Raw genomic sequence first — 16789 nt, 5'->3', positions numbered from 1 at the left:
CGCTCAACCATCTCCATTTTCATCTCCTTCCCCGTCTTTATTATTATAATCGGCTCTACAATGCAAATTTCTTCTCCCCTTTTACGTGCCTACAATTTTTACCACCAGGTTAATTTCTAATTTCCTCGACTTACGAGTTTTAATCGCTTCCCTTGCTTTCTTGACCTACTTTTCGCTTTCAACATGATTTCTATTCATTCATGCCTCCCTTGTGTTTCTGCGGCAAAAAAAGTGGCTATCGTATCATGGTTTGGCCACAGATAGCAGATCGAATATAACTTCACTCGGGGTTTTCCAAATCCACGAGCCAGTCAAAATATACGTGCACGCTACTAGTCAAAAATTTCTCTCCGATGCATTTGTGTATATGTGTCGTATATCGAATTTTCCCATAGCTTTGCAAGTAGCAGCAACAATTTTCTTTACTTCGACAAATTTTTACGGAATTTTTTCTTAAATTTCTAATAGATGCAAAACAGATATTTCTCTATACTCGTTTTGACAATTTTCTAATTTTCTGGTTTCCCGAAAGCTAAGAAGTCTGTACTGTCCAAGCTAATAAAACTTTCGACCAAAGAGATTCGTCGATTTTCTTCGAAGAACGAAGGACCACGGAATTGATCAGTTTCGTAATTATCACGAATTACTTATTATGTCTTCAGCGTCGTAACCATAGACACGCAGAAAGTGATTACACGTTAGTGTTGCAGCGTTTTAACTCATCTGGTGGAATACGCGTTTAAAAGCCAGGCTTCTCAGCTCTGGGTGTAAGAAGCAGCACGGAGGAGCCTCGCGGGAGCATTATCCCCGTTCTCGAAAAAGGATACTGAAGAGGAAGGTGCTTCCGATGATTACGTGCACGAAAGAAAGGGGGAAAGGGGTGAAAGGCGAGAAAGAGACAGAGAGGAAAAGAGAGAGAGAGAACGAAGCCCCGTGATCCGTGAAATTGCCTCTCTGTCAATCATTCGATTCGAGGTCGGGAAGAAAAGGGTCGAAAATAGAAAATGAGAAACTCGAGCGTAATTAATGGCCCAGTCACGAGCATTCTTGTGCTCGGACGCGTGCGATTCCTTTATTAAATTCGCCAACGAAGATCCACTCGGGTGACATATCGACCGATCCACTCGAAGACGCATATTCGTCGTTCCATCGTGTGATTTCCGGTATGTCGTGACTGTCGATGTATGCGCATATATTATTTACCAAGTCAGCGGGACCTTTACATCAGAAGCGGATTTTCTCGTGCGGCAAAATGTTGTCATCGAATACTTTCAGTAACAATATCGATATAAGCGTGCAGGTATATTTGGAGAGGACACGTAGGAATTTTCTTTACGCTGCCTCCAAAAGGATACGAAGAAAAATTCGACGTCGGAATAAGAACCAACACAAGCGTGTACTCTTTTTTCGTAATTATTAGGCTATGGATTTCTACGCAAATTCACGTGCTTCTGAAAATAATTGACACGATAGGAGCTAAATAGAGAACTGATTTATTTATCAAATATTACAACTGCTTTATATTTTGGATATTTTACATATTTTTGTACATTATACGTATTCTATGCACTTTTGCATCTTTAAATTTCCCACAAACGACATGAAAATCTGCAGTCTAGTTATTGCAATTACCTTCATTCGCTTTGGACTACACAGACATTTCCAGAATACGTTCATTGTCGGCCACGTTAGCGTCAGATTTTAGGTAGACGCACATACACTTTTCTTTCATACTTTAATTTCGAGTATTTTATACCATCTACGCATCTCTAATATTTCTAGTTCGATCGGTCGAATAAGAAATCACTCAAAAGTTGCCATTTTCATCGAGTTGATATGCGAAAGATAGTAATTTGGTCTGGATCGCTCGATCGTGATACATTTGTTTCGCTTTCCTCTACGTGTGCTACTTTATCGTCTTGTCTCATAATTTCTAAACCTAATATTCCTGGCGAATAACGAAAATTCGGTGTCCCGTTCTTGCGATATTGTAAAAAAAGTCTTTACGATTGCGAGCCAATTAACGTGTTTTGAGTTTCCCGGTCTTTCCGGGTCTCCTGGTTCGAGTACTGTCGATTGGGCGTTTGTCGGATGAAATTGTTACTTGTCGCGTTACAAAGTTCCATATGATTGTTTTAATGTAATGGATTTTGTCGAACAGATACGTTTAGGGACGGTGTGTGTGCAGAATAGTGTAATAAAGGTAATTCTGGCTTTCAATTTGTAATTTAAACTACAACGCGACAGAGTTTAGATTTACATACATTGGAAATTTAAATGAGAAAGATAAAATACTTTGTGGATAGGCGGGGGAAATGATATTTAAGATACAAATTTTAAGATACAAATTTTAACGTGATTAAAGAAACGAAATTATAGGTGAATGATAACAGTTAGGAGGATGAGAATTATAATCAAGAAATACAAAAATTGAATTCCACTCGTGTCGTTGAGTAGAAGATGTTTAAAATAATCGTAAAAGAGAATATTTGTCCTGTTTGAGAACAGCGTTTTTTTTTATATATTATAATAATATATTTAAAAATTCATTTTCAGAGATTCGCATTATTGAAGAATTTCTCTTTATATTCGTAAAAAAAGACGGTATCTGTTTACAGCGTTTAACTATTCTGGAATACGTAGGCTGGACAACGAAATAATCGTAAATGTAAAGAAGATAACGAACACGAATGCTTTTCCACTTGAACAGAAAGTTACCGATTTCCAGTACCTCGGTGGCGTGGCAAGCAAACGAACGCACACCACAAATCCGAGTAAAAAGTACACGACGTGTGTCACGAGTAATCATTACACTTGCCGAGTTACGATTGATATAGATGATGTAGTTGAAAACGACCTGTTTACCTTCTGGTTTTAATTCACGTTGAAACTAGTGCACGCGGCCACTGCGCATCTCTAAACGCTACACGTTGTTCTTCTAATTTCCAACATTATTTTAAATTCTATACATTAGAAATTTTATGAATTTTATTTAACGCGTTCTGCCATATGGGATTTTAATAAACAACGTACGCAAATACGCACGCAAGATCATTGTTTCTTCAAATATCGAAATATACGAGATAGATGTCCCTCGCTAATTAACTCTGTTTTACGAAAATTCGTATCTTTGATTATAGTATCAAAATACGAATTAGCTTGGTTTCCGTACGCTTTAGCTTCTACTAACTTGACAATTCGATCATCTAACAACGAGTAATGTTACGAACTCAGCTGTTACGTTATTGTTTTCGTTCATTCCTAGGATTTATTACGGTCTCTTGTTTATTATTCCAACAAACTTTATTTTCTGAAAACAAAGACATTTCTAATAACAATTCCAGAGAGAAAGGGTATTTTAGTAACAGCGAATACGTTAGCCCACGAATCGTAGCACCTTCTCCACTGGCCCCTTGTTGCTTACGTCTCGAGACAAAAGAATTCGCGCGAGAGAAATACGATGACTTGCAAATCTCGAAGCTGCATTCCAGCTGCTGCTCTGTAAACTTGCTCAAACGTTCGCGTTTGTCGCGTTTTATCTGCTAGCCGCGCACCTCGACATTTTAATTGCATTTTTAACGCGATTCGGGGTCGGCGTTTGAGCCGCGCACGACGCCCGGGAAAAGTTCGAACGTGGAAAGCCCGTCTGTTGCATGGAAACAACGCGAGCGACCCGCTTCCTTATCGATCTAGCTGGCCAATTGAAACGCCGTCGTTCATCGAGCCGATTTTTTTCCTACGCTTTCACGCGCACCGTTGCACATCCAACGCGTATGCCAGTGATAAAGCGACGAAATAGATGTGCCCCGATAGTCCGGTTCATCCTTCCACGAACAACCAGCTATCAACTTTCCGGGAGTATTCGTTTCTATGAAGACTCTCTCGATGATCCGTGTAAACCCGCCCTTTCAGAGGATCCCTTAGACGCGACCGATACCCATTGTAAAGCGAACTGAGAAAACATTTTTGTAGCATTTTGTAGCGAACGCTCAATAGGGCTATCGCGGGGAATTTCTCAGTGTGGGTTTTCCAAATTGAACCTTTGCTTTGGATTCAGTTGTACCAGACCATTGGATCGTGTATTTTCCAGAGTGTTGATAAAATACAGTGGCGGGCGAAAGAGAATTTGTAAGATAAGAAACGTAGAAGGACATAGTAATTTTACAAAATCGATTTATATTTAATAAGAGCAACGAATAAATGTATAGTATATGAACAGCACGGAATACATAGACTGTTACCAAAATGGTAACAAATTGCAGCGAATAAGAGTTTTTAAAATTTATAGTATGTATCGATTTGAAGTTTTTTTTTATTCGCCATCGCATAGCGCACGATTTAGAAGAGAATATAAAACGCTCAATTTTTGCGCTTTTGCAAATCAACCGCTGGGGTGTTGCGTAGTAAGTGGAAACGAGGCGGAAATTACAAGCAAAGTTTCGCTGCAGATGTTTTAATAGAAGCTTATAAGCAGATTAAAATACGGCTATCGTATTTGCATTCTAAAATGAGACTTTAAACGTTTTAGGCAATGTTTATGAATGATATTAACTCTTTGTTGTGTAATAAGTTATCTGAACAAACGTTATTTATGTATGTAGGTGCGAATAAAGTAAATACAACTGACCTTTCGTATTCTGCAATGCAAAATTTGCAGTTAGTTCCGATAAATTTCTGCGTTTAGTCAATGTTTGCTTATAATTTTGCAGTTAAGAGTTTACGGTAGAAGTTTGTTTCTACGTATGTACGTATAACACGTTTTAATTATGTTCATTTATGGATTACGCATCTGTAGTTTTTCCAAAAAAGTTCGTATATTTGAGATGTCAAATACGTATTTGAAATCTGTTATGAGGAAAAATTGAATTTTTCGATGATCGAATTATAAAAAGGGATAACGTATTGATTTTCGAATGTTTCGCGACTGTCGAAATCGAGAGAGCTTAAACGCCATTGACGAGGAAACGTTGCTGGAGCTTTATTCTGCATTTTCGCTTTCAGGTAGGTTTGTTCTCTGGTCTCATCGACATTGCGAAAATCAACGTTTCATTTTTTACATACAGTACATAATGAATTTTCGGGGAAATAATTGTGTCGCGCGGGATGGTAACGCGCGAGTGTACACGACACAAATATCGTCGGACAGCACTGCGCGAATCCCCAGTGGACGTGTGTATATGCATGTATCTACAATATGTACATTTCGAAATGGATTGGGGAAAAATTTTGGTCGAATTGAATTTCCAAGTTGATTGCGATATATTGTCTTGTCAGAAAGAAATTTTTATGTCAAGTAGAAACTAGCGCAAACTGTATTTAATTTTTGTAGAACTTTTATTCGCCCAGAAAATTCGCTCCGAACGATTATTATTCGCGATGTATCGCTGGACACAGTATCTTCGAGTATTTACACATATTCATTCAGAAATAACGAAAGACAATCGCTTTAGTTAATATCACGATAATCGGAAACATCTACGATAACTTGATTATCAAAGGCCATTTAGCCTTTCAGAAGAAAATCTCAGTGGTTCAATGAAATAATTCTATTACACAAACGGTAACGCTCTATCACGGTAATTTTTTCGCTGTTTCGGTATGATAAAACACTTTTGAGCCTTAAATATTTTAACTGTATGAGATATAAAATGACTCAAGGAAAAAGCGAAAACGAAGGTTTTTTTTCTATTTAATATGTAACATTCACAATTTGTCCAATTTGGACATTTGGTAGAATTTTTTAGCTGTTTGATTATCATGTGGGTGGCTATCCCCAGCGGGGTACCATCTTCGTGTTTATCCTTTATGAGATCTGCTGGCTGTTTTCTTTTTAGTCTTCTTTCTATGCTTGATGCGTTGATCGTTTCCGCTGTCAGCCGGTTCGGGTGCGTTGCTATTCTTTCTCTGTACCTTCTTGCGCATCTGCTAATCTCCTCCTTGACCGTTGGTATTCCCAGGTCTTTCCGAATGTTCTCGTTTCTAACTTACCATGGGGCGTTTACTATCGTTCTAAGAATTTTAGCTTGCATTGTCTCTATTTTGCTTATATGGCACATTGCTGCTGTTCCCCATAGCGGTATTCCGTACGTCCAGATTGGTTTTACGATCGTTTTGTATATTTTTAATTTATTTCCTATGCTTAATTTGGATTTTCGACTTGTTAGCCAATGTAGAACGAAGGGGAGCGTTAGCCTAAAAGAAACGAACGGCGCCGTTGAAAACTCCCTTTTTATCTCAAATTTCTCATCTTTCTCTCTTTCTCTCTGTATTTCACTGCCCTCTCAGCGTATCTATTTCCTTTCCCAGGTTGTATCTACCGATTCCTTCGAAGTCATCCTCTTTAAATCTTTACGTGAATTCATGATTTGACACGATACCTTCTGTCATCTTGTATCCGTCATCTTTTATCATCTTCTGATACCTTTTTTCTTTATATTTGTTTCTCTCTTCGAAGAACTTTGTTTTGACGACATAAGCAAGCTCTTCTCGGTGATATTCAGTTCACGTACAATATTCTAAATGCAAAGTATCGAATAGAGATTGCTTTCGTGTTTTCGAGGCGAGGTGTTCGCTGTGAAACAGGATCGAGGTTAAATCAGTAAAACTTAAAGTTCAAAAGTTCAACATCTCCTGATAATTTTCCAACGGCTATATCGAGTAGACACATGTACAGTACATGTTTCCAGGTGATTCGGAAAACTCGAACGAACATTACGTAGGAAAAATATATCATTTTTACAAGGCAACTAATATCTATGCCTGTATAATCGACACAGTTTGAATATTCCTCCATTCGCCAGTAATACAACACGTTCTAGTATTTCACGATTTATGAAATTATATTCGAAAATTCGTTCCATCTGTGCAAGTTATAACGCACTTGCCAAACCTGCACAAACACACGAACATACGTATGCTTAACGTTTTTCCAAAACCAAAATCCATTAAGGAGAACAAGCCGAAACAAAACTAGAACGTTCCGTGTTTAATTTAACGAAGGAAATACGAAAAAAGTATAAAGCATAATTTCTAATAAAAGAGACTTATTAAAGACTTAAACTCCAACTTATTAAAGAAAAAAAGAAATACAAGTATTTACGCGCTATTACCCTAGAAAATCGATAAAGAAGTGTGTTTGCAATGGCTATACGGCGATGTGCGTTTCCCTCGTCAGTTTCGCGGTAGCCAGGCTATCGAATACAAGCTTCGAGGCTGGAAATTGAATGACGCCAACCAGGAAATCCTTTGGACGTAGCGTGTATAGGGTGACAGGTTGATTCGCGAAGAAACCACCAACAGGTCGTTATCACATTCTCGAACCACGTCCTCGTTGCTATCACTGTGTGCGTAATTAACACGCGATTAAGCACGACACGACTGACGAAAGTCTCGGTACGTGACAATCGACCGCGATCAAGTTAGAATTACCGATTACCAATCAGACACTCGACAGGAGAATCGGAATCGTGTCGAAGGTTTTCCAGAAACGGAGAATTAATCAAGCGGATTTACGACGAATGATCGAGCGCGCTACTTCTTGTATTCTCGCCACTGTGATCGGTCTTTGTTCGTTTTAGGGGATTCGGGATTTAATGGAACGCGCGTGGCGATCCACTGGAAAGGTTATTCCACGCGATTAATCTTTGACGTTCGGTGAACTGGTTGTTGGTTTGCTTCGGATAAATCTCATGGAATCGCAGATACGTTTCGTTAAAGGTTTAGGCTGTTTGTCATTACTGTTTATATGCTAATGATTTATATGGTAATTGGGCTCAAAGTTTGCGAGAACGTGAAACCTGGATCGATATCGAGCTTCCAATTTAACGTAGGATCTTACGCGAAGACGTTGAAGAAAAAAAGAAACTGATATTTTAATACGTAAAGAAGGAAGCGTTAAAACGATACAGAAGTAGAATCAAACTTTCAAAATAATTTTGCTTCGAGATCAGATAAAACAAGCTCCTCGGCTAAGATTCTATGGAATTGCACCTACGGTAGAACTCTATTTATCTGAATTTGTCGGGGGACAAATATACATTTGATATAACCGGAGTTCGTATAATAGAAGCTCGCCAATTTCGTACACTATCTGTGTATTATTTTTCGTTCGCATAACGGAAACTTGCTCGTATAACTCGTTTGTATAAGTGAATTCAACCAGCAATAATTCGATTAATCGGGCATTAACTAAAATTTCGTTCCAATAAATGGAACTCTAGCGTACTTAAATCCTCAAACGTTTAGTTCAGAACAGAAAGAAGACTTATAGCAAGCAACGAAGTAAATGAATCGCAGGAAACCACGAGCAAAAAAACTGTCCTTTAGCGATTGTTCCCAAAACATCGCAACTTCCATCGCGCATGCTACGCGTCCATTGAATGCACGAAGCAATCGATGTAACGAAAGCAGAAAGCGCACGATCCAGCTGAAAATTGTGCGACTGGTGCGTTTCAACGGTATCTAACTCGAGCACACTTTGACCCTCGACGATCGATGTTCGTGCTATCGGAGCGTGTACGCGTCCGAAAAAGCACGCCAACTGCGTGACCGGTGTCACGCGTTCCCAACTCCAGTTCGATAAAATCGGCCTAAGGGCATTTCGTTGCTATTCGTGCATTCGTAGGCTCGTTTTGTGCCGTGATTTACCAAGGTTGACTCACACCGACCGATCTCGTGCAACGAGCCATCAGATCTTTCGAATCGTCTCGCACGAAGCTCGCTTCCTTTCGTTCAACGTTTTCATGACCATCCACCCACTCGCTGGTGCAAGAATAGTTATGGATCGGTATTTTTAAACGATGTTCACGTTCAGAATAGAGGGTTTTACATACGTTTAACGACACGAACCTTTATCGACTCATTAACCCAGTAAGAACTGACGTAACGTAAGGTTTCATTTGCAATTTTTGTATCGAATTTACATCCCTATTTTATGAAACGGAGTTTCAAGAAGTTGAAATATTTAAATAGAACTACGATTATTTCGTTTGCAATTTTGCGAACAAATTTACATCGTCGAATTTCGCTTTTTAACGTTGTCGTTGCGAAAAGGAAACGATAAGAATTCGTTAAATATTTCGTTCGTCGATATCCCTTTACACGTAAAATTTACAATTATCTCTTAAACGATGGCTAGTCTTTTCCGTGTTTTTGATTTGTATCTAGGATCACTGTAAAGTATCTTTTATCGTGACACACTTATCGTATCTAGTCAGTGGCAAAGTGTGAAAAGCGTCTTTAACCGCAGCGATCTCATAATATGGGCCAGGATAATTTCGTTTCTGAAGTTCCAGTTGGATTTATATTCTTGAGAAGATGAAAGTTAATAGGCTGAGAATTTCTCTCATTGTTTGTGAAAGTTATCTCCTTGGCGGTAAGAATTTCTACCTTTAACCAAAGAAACGTTTGCATCAAGGTATTTTTAACACTCTTCCACGTACCACCGACGTTTTCTTCGCAGTCTTCGTTCTTCACATTCGCTTGAAACTTCTTTCCCTAAAGTTATAGCGAAGTTTTATGTATATAAAGCTACCACCCTGTGAAACGTATCACCCGTTTCCACTTTTCGTTTCTTCCTTTAAATCCATCTTGCATTTTTTTATAAAACTTCGTACACCGGAATATTACCTTTTAGTTTCTTCCTTTCGTAATCACGTTCCACGTTAAAAGTTAAATGATAGAAATCATATTATTGTTCATATTAAAGAATTAAATAATTTATAAATTAACTCGACAAGTCTATTAACCATGACGACAAAGATAGTAAAAATAGAAAACGATTATGTATACAACGCTGGATTTCTTTTCAATAAACTTACGTCTACGCGTAGCCGTCGTCGGATGAGAAAATCGAAGGAATCGACGTGTTTATTATGAAACTCGATACCTTGCCCTGAATATTCTATGAATGCAAAACAGTGTAAGGGTGGGGCTGAATTGTGATTACGAGAAAGGGCAAGCATCGATTTCACGTTAACAATAGCGACAAATTGTTTCTTTTTTGCAATACGATATTTCTTTCGAAGCAGTTACGTAAGTCACGTGTTGTAGGAAAGATTCGTTATCAAGTTAATTATTCCACTTATTTTTGGTTTATGCATATCGTTAATTTCTCGCGTGCGGACGAAATTGGAAATAAAATATATTTATCCAATAACGTCGAAAGAATCGTTGCACCGATAATGAGAAGCCTTTGCTCTTAACGACTAGTTGTTACTTCCAATTACAACGGTTGACGTGTTCTTGTTACTGGTACTGCAATTTTTAACAAGCTAAAGCCTACCACTTTGTCGGTCCTCTAAACGGATCCGACGATTTCTAACGAATAACGTCTTTTTGAAATATTATTTTCAACTACCTCTTATCGTATTTTCGTTTCGTAATAGATTCGCGCTCAGTTTCCAATTTCCTATTTTCATTCGATATCTTCCGTTTACCAAGACGTAACAAGACGTTTGTACGAATACAAGTTACGATAAACATCATTCTCTTCTCGATATTCGACGTCAACGGATAAACATTGGATAAATCTGAAATTGACGATAATCTTCGATCCTGTAAATCCGAAATATCGTAGTAAGGTCGATGCTTCGTTTTTGTTTCTTTTTAAAGCCGGAAAAATCAGTTGGAAAATTCACTCGAAACGTCCAATCGATATTTCTTCGTCGTAACTCGAGGTAAACATATTTTGCAGACACGTGTTATTAAGCAGCATAAAATGTAAGTCTTAAGCCACATAAACATTTTCGCGAAGTACGTCAGATTAATTATTCACAAGTTCGACAAACACGTTTTCCACCAAGTTCGTTCGACGCGTGTGCAAGTGTTCGTCTCTTCGCTCGCATAATCACAATGGGGTTCTTTCAAACGCGCGCACGTACATCAAGCTTTATCGGTGCCCGCATTTCCTATCTAGATCAGTCTCAGTCGAAATAGATAAGATCGCACGAAAGTTTCCTAGCTAGGGGAGTCCACTTGAAATTCAAACGACGGGGTTTGCGTATATCATACGCGCTGTTTGCATTCGTCTCACTTGATATTTTCAGTCGAACGAATAAACGTTTCACTTTTTGAATACGTTGGCTGAAACTCGCCGGACCGATCAAATAAGAACGATACGCGAACGCGTACAAAATATTCGAGAAACTATCGAAGCATCGAGCGCGCGAGGAATTAATTACTTGCGCGAAATGTATGCGAACGTCACCAGTGTCAAAGGAACGATAATTGAAATCAGCCTCATACACATTACGCTTTGAATTTTTCGCGGTTCCAGTGGCTGCGCTGCCAAGGAAAATACAAAAAGGAAAAGGTAAGGGTAGTTATGTACAGAGCGAAAATAAGTGGAAATGTTATGGGTCAAGATTAAATAGCACGATATTTAAAGTGGAAACAAATGTAGAGTAACAAAGTGTAGTGACCGTAATCGCAGGTAATAAAATGTATTAGTAAATACGTAAATACTTATTAGGCTAATATTTAATTCGAATAAAGACGATATATGGAGCATCATAGAGCTGGAGCGCATACAGTGTCAATAAAAAGTTTTGCCACGCAATTGTGTTTGTTATAGCATTTACATACTGATTAATCAGGCTCGTGAATATTAAATTTTAATTATTAAATTATTCAATTTTGTATCATTTAATAGTATTTCCATATAACGACAAAAATTTAATCGTACGAAAACGAATGAATAACGAACTTGGATAAAGGAGCACTTGGCCCCAGTAAGAATACGCGTCGGTACTTTTCGCAGTCACTGTATATCTACCTAAACCCTTCATATAGCGTAGAATAATTTAACACTCGTTTGTCGTGGTCTGAAATCGCTCAAGGAACCAAGCATTCCTGTCTCATTATGCAACCGTACTTAAACACTGCACGATATAGGATCTGCTGGTAGTGAAAATTCGAGAAGTCCTTTGGAAGGAGTAATTGGTTGGCTTTTGACAGACTCGACGCAACCGTACAGTCAAGCACGTATTGTTCATATGTGTCACATATACAAACGAAACAATGTAGCATCGCGTGACAGTGAGCGATGGAGGGCGTTACCTTCCTTGCCCCTGTGCTTCTTTCCATCTCCAGGCCGAAGTGAATTCTAATGCGTATACGTATGTGCACATATATGTAAATTCATTTAACCGTCCGAATAATCTATAAATTGAGTACTATACGAATAAAATTAAATAGATATCTTTGGTTGAGGTTTTGCAAATTCCGTTCAAGTTTAGACCCGACAAAGGTCTTCTTACTTCGAATTTCGTGTTTTTCCTTTTGACGTACATATTTTAAGGTAATACCAGGTGCCGCGTAGATGTTATATGTTCCATGCTGAACTTTCTGTTCAAGCTGCTGATATTTTTAGCGCATATGGAACGAGCGACGTTATGCGCCGTCGGTGTGTGTTGCTTGAATTGTAAATGGCACGAAAACGCCAGTGCATGGAGCGTGTTAAAGAATAAACTTAATCTTCAGACCTTCAAAATGTTTCCACTTACGGAGAAACCACGTGTACCGCGTAAATTGTCTGAACCGAAACCGCGTAATATCATAGATAACAATTTGCGATATAGCTCGTAATTAGACCGAGAAAGTTTACTTGTTTGTGGGAAAACTTTGGAAGTAATTTACAGAAAATTTCTGCAAAAGTATGCGCAATATTAAATGTAAAGCACGCGTTATAATACTTAGTAAATGTTTACTTTGTTTCCATATCTTTAATTACGTTAGTACAGATACAAATTTAAATAATTTAGAAGTCAATCGAGATAAGTAAGTTAGATTGATCGTTCTACGTGCGTACAGTGAGTAGAAACTTGGAGATTGCGCGAAGTAACTAAACAGTGGAAACAGACGAGAAATTTATTCGGCTATTACGCTCCATTGGAATACACAGGGAATGGGGTATAGATGCGAAGAAACAGCCAGAAACTAATAGGTCTGTATGGCCTTGGTATAATGTTGCAATAATGAAGACCGTAATGATGGTAGGAATATAACGATGAGCTAGCAGAGGAAGAAACTGACAGAGCACGCGAAATGGTTAATTTGAACTACTTTGGAGGGAACAAAGGGTCTAAATACAATTAAAAGGAAGAATTGAAAATTAGCATGTTTTATATCGTGATATTCGTATTTGTTTTGGTTTCATTGAAACACAAACATTTTTGAAAATAACAAGAAGGAAATATTAATCGTTAACAAATATATACCGTGTTTGAAGCGGTGAATAGGACTGCTTTTAACTAGTTAACTAGATTATCTCTCAGTCAGAAACTGAATCACTGGCTCTAGACACGGAATTAAAAATTGGTAAAATAGAATTAACGTCTGTAATAAATTTTAAGTTTCGTTTGAAAGATAAATATGATTAAAAGGTCTGGAAAAATAAATACAAAATGTCGATGATTGGGGCAATTAACCGGTTCAATGTAGCGTTATTGCAAACTACGATCGAGAATAACAAAACTTTGGTAATCACGTATTCTAAAATAAATCTCGCATGCAGTATGTTGTTTCCCGATACAATAATACGTGTCTTCACTACCTCTACATATTTTATGCGGAAATTCAAGCTGAATGAATTTTAAACAAAACATTTTTTTGCTTTTCGAAGTCCAATTGTTCGAGACAGATCAATATTCAACAGTTTATACGACAAATGATAATTATACATTTACAACGCTAAATCGATCGTTGGAAAAATTTAAAAATTCCACCAGTTACGATTTAATACGAACTCATCCAAAAACTATCAATTACTTTTTTGATAAACGAATAAATATGTGGATTCATCAATCTCGAAAAAGTACTCTATAATTCGATTCGAAATAATAAGAAAATATTCATCTAATAATTAACTTGGATGTTGTTAAACCGCGTAAAAGCGATCTTATATTTATTCCGGATATAGATACGACAAAACTGTGACCAACTGCATTGGATTGGGTCGAATATCGATTGATACAGTAGAACCTCTTTGCAGTGGCCGAACATAACGCACAACAGAAACTCGTCCGAAATGTTAGGAGACCAACGTACTGGACGATAGCTTACGTCGAACGGAGTATTGTTAAACGTATTTGGATATCGCCAAATTTGTCCAAATTCAGTTAGTTGCCTTTGATGAAATCTCCGAAGGGCAATTCAACCGATCCGTGGAAATTTCCGCGAATATAACAATTCTGGTTACGTTTGAATCCGATGGAATTATGTGCTACATACGTACGATTTGACTAAAACGTATTCTGCGCTTGATTAGATATTATTACGTCTGATTTGGTTGGGCTGGTGATCGAAGCTCGTTTGAAAATAGGAAATTAAACAAGCGGATTATTAATAATCTGGTTACATTGAAAGAATCTTCTTCTAGAAGCTCATTTGCGTAAGATAATTCGCTGAAATTAATTTTTTCCAGATTTGTGAATTGTATTTGGACGTGAAACGTGGACTTTGCAAACTCTGCTGTTGAAAATTTCAAACTCTAAGATAAAGCTATAAGTTGAATTTTGTGACATGGTCTTAACATTGTAGAATCGCAGAAGAAACATCCTAATTTACTTAAAAGTTACTACCAGCCTCTACCGCGATATCTTATTTCTTTAATATAAGAGAAAATCTTCGAATCGTTGCAATTTCGTACAACACGAAGTTCATAATTAAAAGAAAATGAATTTTTTAATTTAGGAACAGGATAGAACTTTCATTTTCCTATACCGAGTTTCATAAAACTGTTGTAATATGAATTTTGATGGCAGCGAAGCGAACACGAAACGAATATTAAAATAATTAAAATAATTAAAACACCAATTACCGTAACCATAGTTATATACTATTGAGCGAAATGAAAAAGTTTGTCAAATATCTCACGGACAATTGCACGGGAACCGACTCACTCACGCGTCGAACGAAAATGACTTTACATTCAACGTCGAACTAATTAAAATTCGTAATTCTATCGTTAACTTTTTCCAGGTAAATAGCAAAAATGTTAAAATATAAATCACCATGGTTTGAAAATACGGTTTGCTCCAAACGTAGCTACGCGTATAGAACAAGACAAAGTACTATCTTCAAATATTTCGCGCACAATTGCGCTGAAAGCGACTCACGCTCGTAGAAGCGTGCAATCGTGTCTGACGCGAGCACAGAAAGCTATTGTAGCAGCGTTTCGTTAGCTTCTGTGTCACGAACGAAACAATTTCTGGGCCGTGTCATCGATAGGTGTGCCGCTGGCTCGCTCGAAGCGGCAAAGTGCTCGCTGGGAATGTAATTTTCCGGCGTAGCGGCCCAATGCTCGTTAATGATACTTCGACCGTGGCTAACTTATTATTGCGCCGTGTTACCTTGTCGAAGTCGGCCGGCACGGCGCACGAATCAAAAGCGTTCTACGTCCGGAACGTTTGCCGAAAAGACCCTCCGCGAATATTTAACCGCTTTGTCGAACTCTTACGATCGCATCTTTGTTGGAATCACGCGATATGGAAAATCGGAATCAAAGAGACGTTACACGTTTTAGAAAGGAAAATAGAACGATATGATTTTATGCTGAAAAATATATGGAAATGCTTTCTTTTAACACAGGAGCTATCGATACCTAAACATTCTATTTGTTATATAAATGATATCGTTATATGTATATATGTTATATAATTCAGAGGATACCAATTAAAATAGTTGGATCTATGTATTATATAATTAGGCCTCTATCCGATTGAAAGCCAATATTCATTTTGGCAGAAATACCAGAAATACCTGTTTTCAGAAATTGTAGAGAAAGAAAATCTGAAACACGTCGTTCCGACGGGCTTGTTAATACTAATGCCAATGAATTACATAATTATTTTCATTGTTATTGTAGGACATGGATTGGGAACTTTTTTTTATAAAGAGATCCAAAAATAACGAGATATAAAACGAAGTTATTTTAAGAAGACTTTTAGTATTATATGTTTTTATTACTTCCTTCCTTTTCGTCCAAGATACGACTAAATTTATCACCTTTATAGGATTAGTCTTGCGTTATCGTCGACGAGAGAACACCTGTTATCAATGTACAATATTTGTCAATATATAATGGAATCGTGTTAGTCACTAGTAGAGGGAAGGATAATTTTAATTCTAGCCACGTATTATATTGCTTCAAATACACATCTCGATAAGTGCAATACGTGTCAACCGAAAAACCATTCGAAGCGATCAAAAAATTGGTGTTCCATATCGATAAAAATTCAACGCCAGATGTCACAGGTACGATATGACAAACAGCACACACAAACGGTATATATAGAATCGAGACAAGTTCGGACCAATTAACAACGTTTGGTTAGCTTCCAGTTTCACGTACGTTTCTACCAAAATCATTTATCAACTCGCCCCTGTCTTCAATCCCCTTTACCCTTTATACCCCGTTGTTTCCACATTGCAAACAAACGATCCAATGAAAACGCAACACGCCCACATCTATTTCTGTACGTTTTATCCTCAGTACTTACCTAGATCGAATAACGTTATAACGTTAATTCTTTTACAGTCGAATCTTTTTTAGGCTTTGGGGAAATATATTTTTATCGATAGACAAGTTAATAGATAAATTAATCTTTAGTAACAGGGACATTTTTTCCGAGGGAAACAACTTATTAAAAGAAGCCAATTTTTTCGAGAATAGATGTATTTATCGGTTAGTTAGAGCGATTATAAAAGATATTTACAAATGTCCTTATTTCTCGATAAAGCATTTCTCATTTTCTTAGTATCAAGTTTTTATTAAATTAAGTACAAAATT

General features: G+C 37.5%; 1 protein-coding gene across 4 annotated transcripts in view; it reads left to right on the top strand.

The window, feature by feature from the left end:
• LOC117242096 (BAI1-associated protein 3) overlaps positions 1–16789 on the top strand; it is a 123320-nt gene that overhangs the window by 14919 nt on the left and 91612 nt on the right. The gene's annotated exons all lie outside the window — the stretch shown is intronic.

Source organism: Bombus vosnesenskii, unplaced genomic scaffold, assembly GCF_011952255.1.
Source record: "Bombus vosnesenskii isolate JDL3184/JDL3185 unplaced genomic scaffold, Bvos_JDL3184-5_v1.1 scf7180000016263, whole genome shotgun sequence".
Classification (NCBI taxonomy): Eukaryota; Metazoa; Arthropoda; class Insecta; order Hymenoptera; family Apidae; genus Bombus; species Bombus vosnesenskii.
The sequence above is the reverse complement of the archived record's forward strand: the minus strand, read 5'-3'. Positions and strand labels throughout refer to the sequence as shown.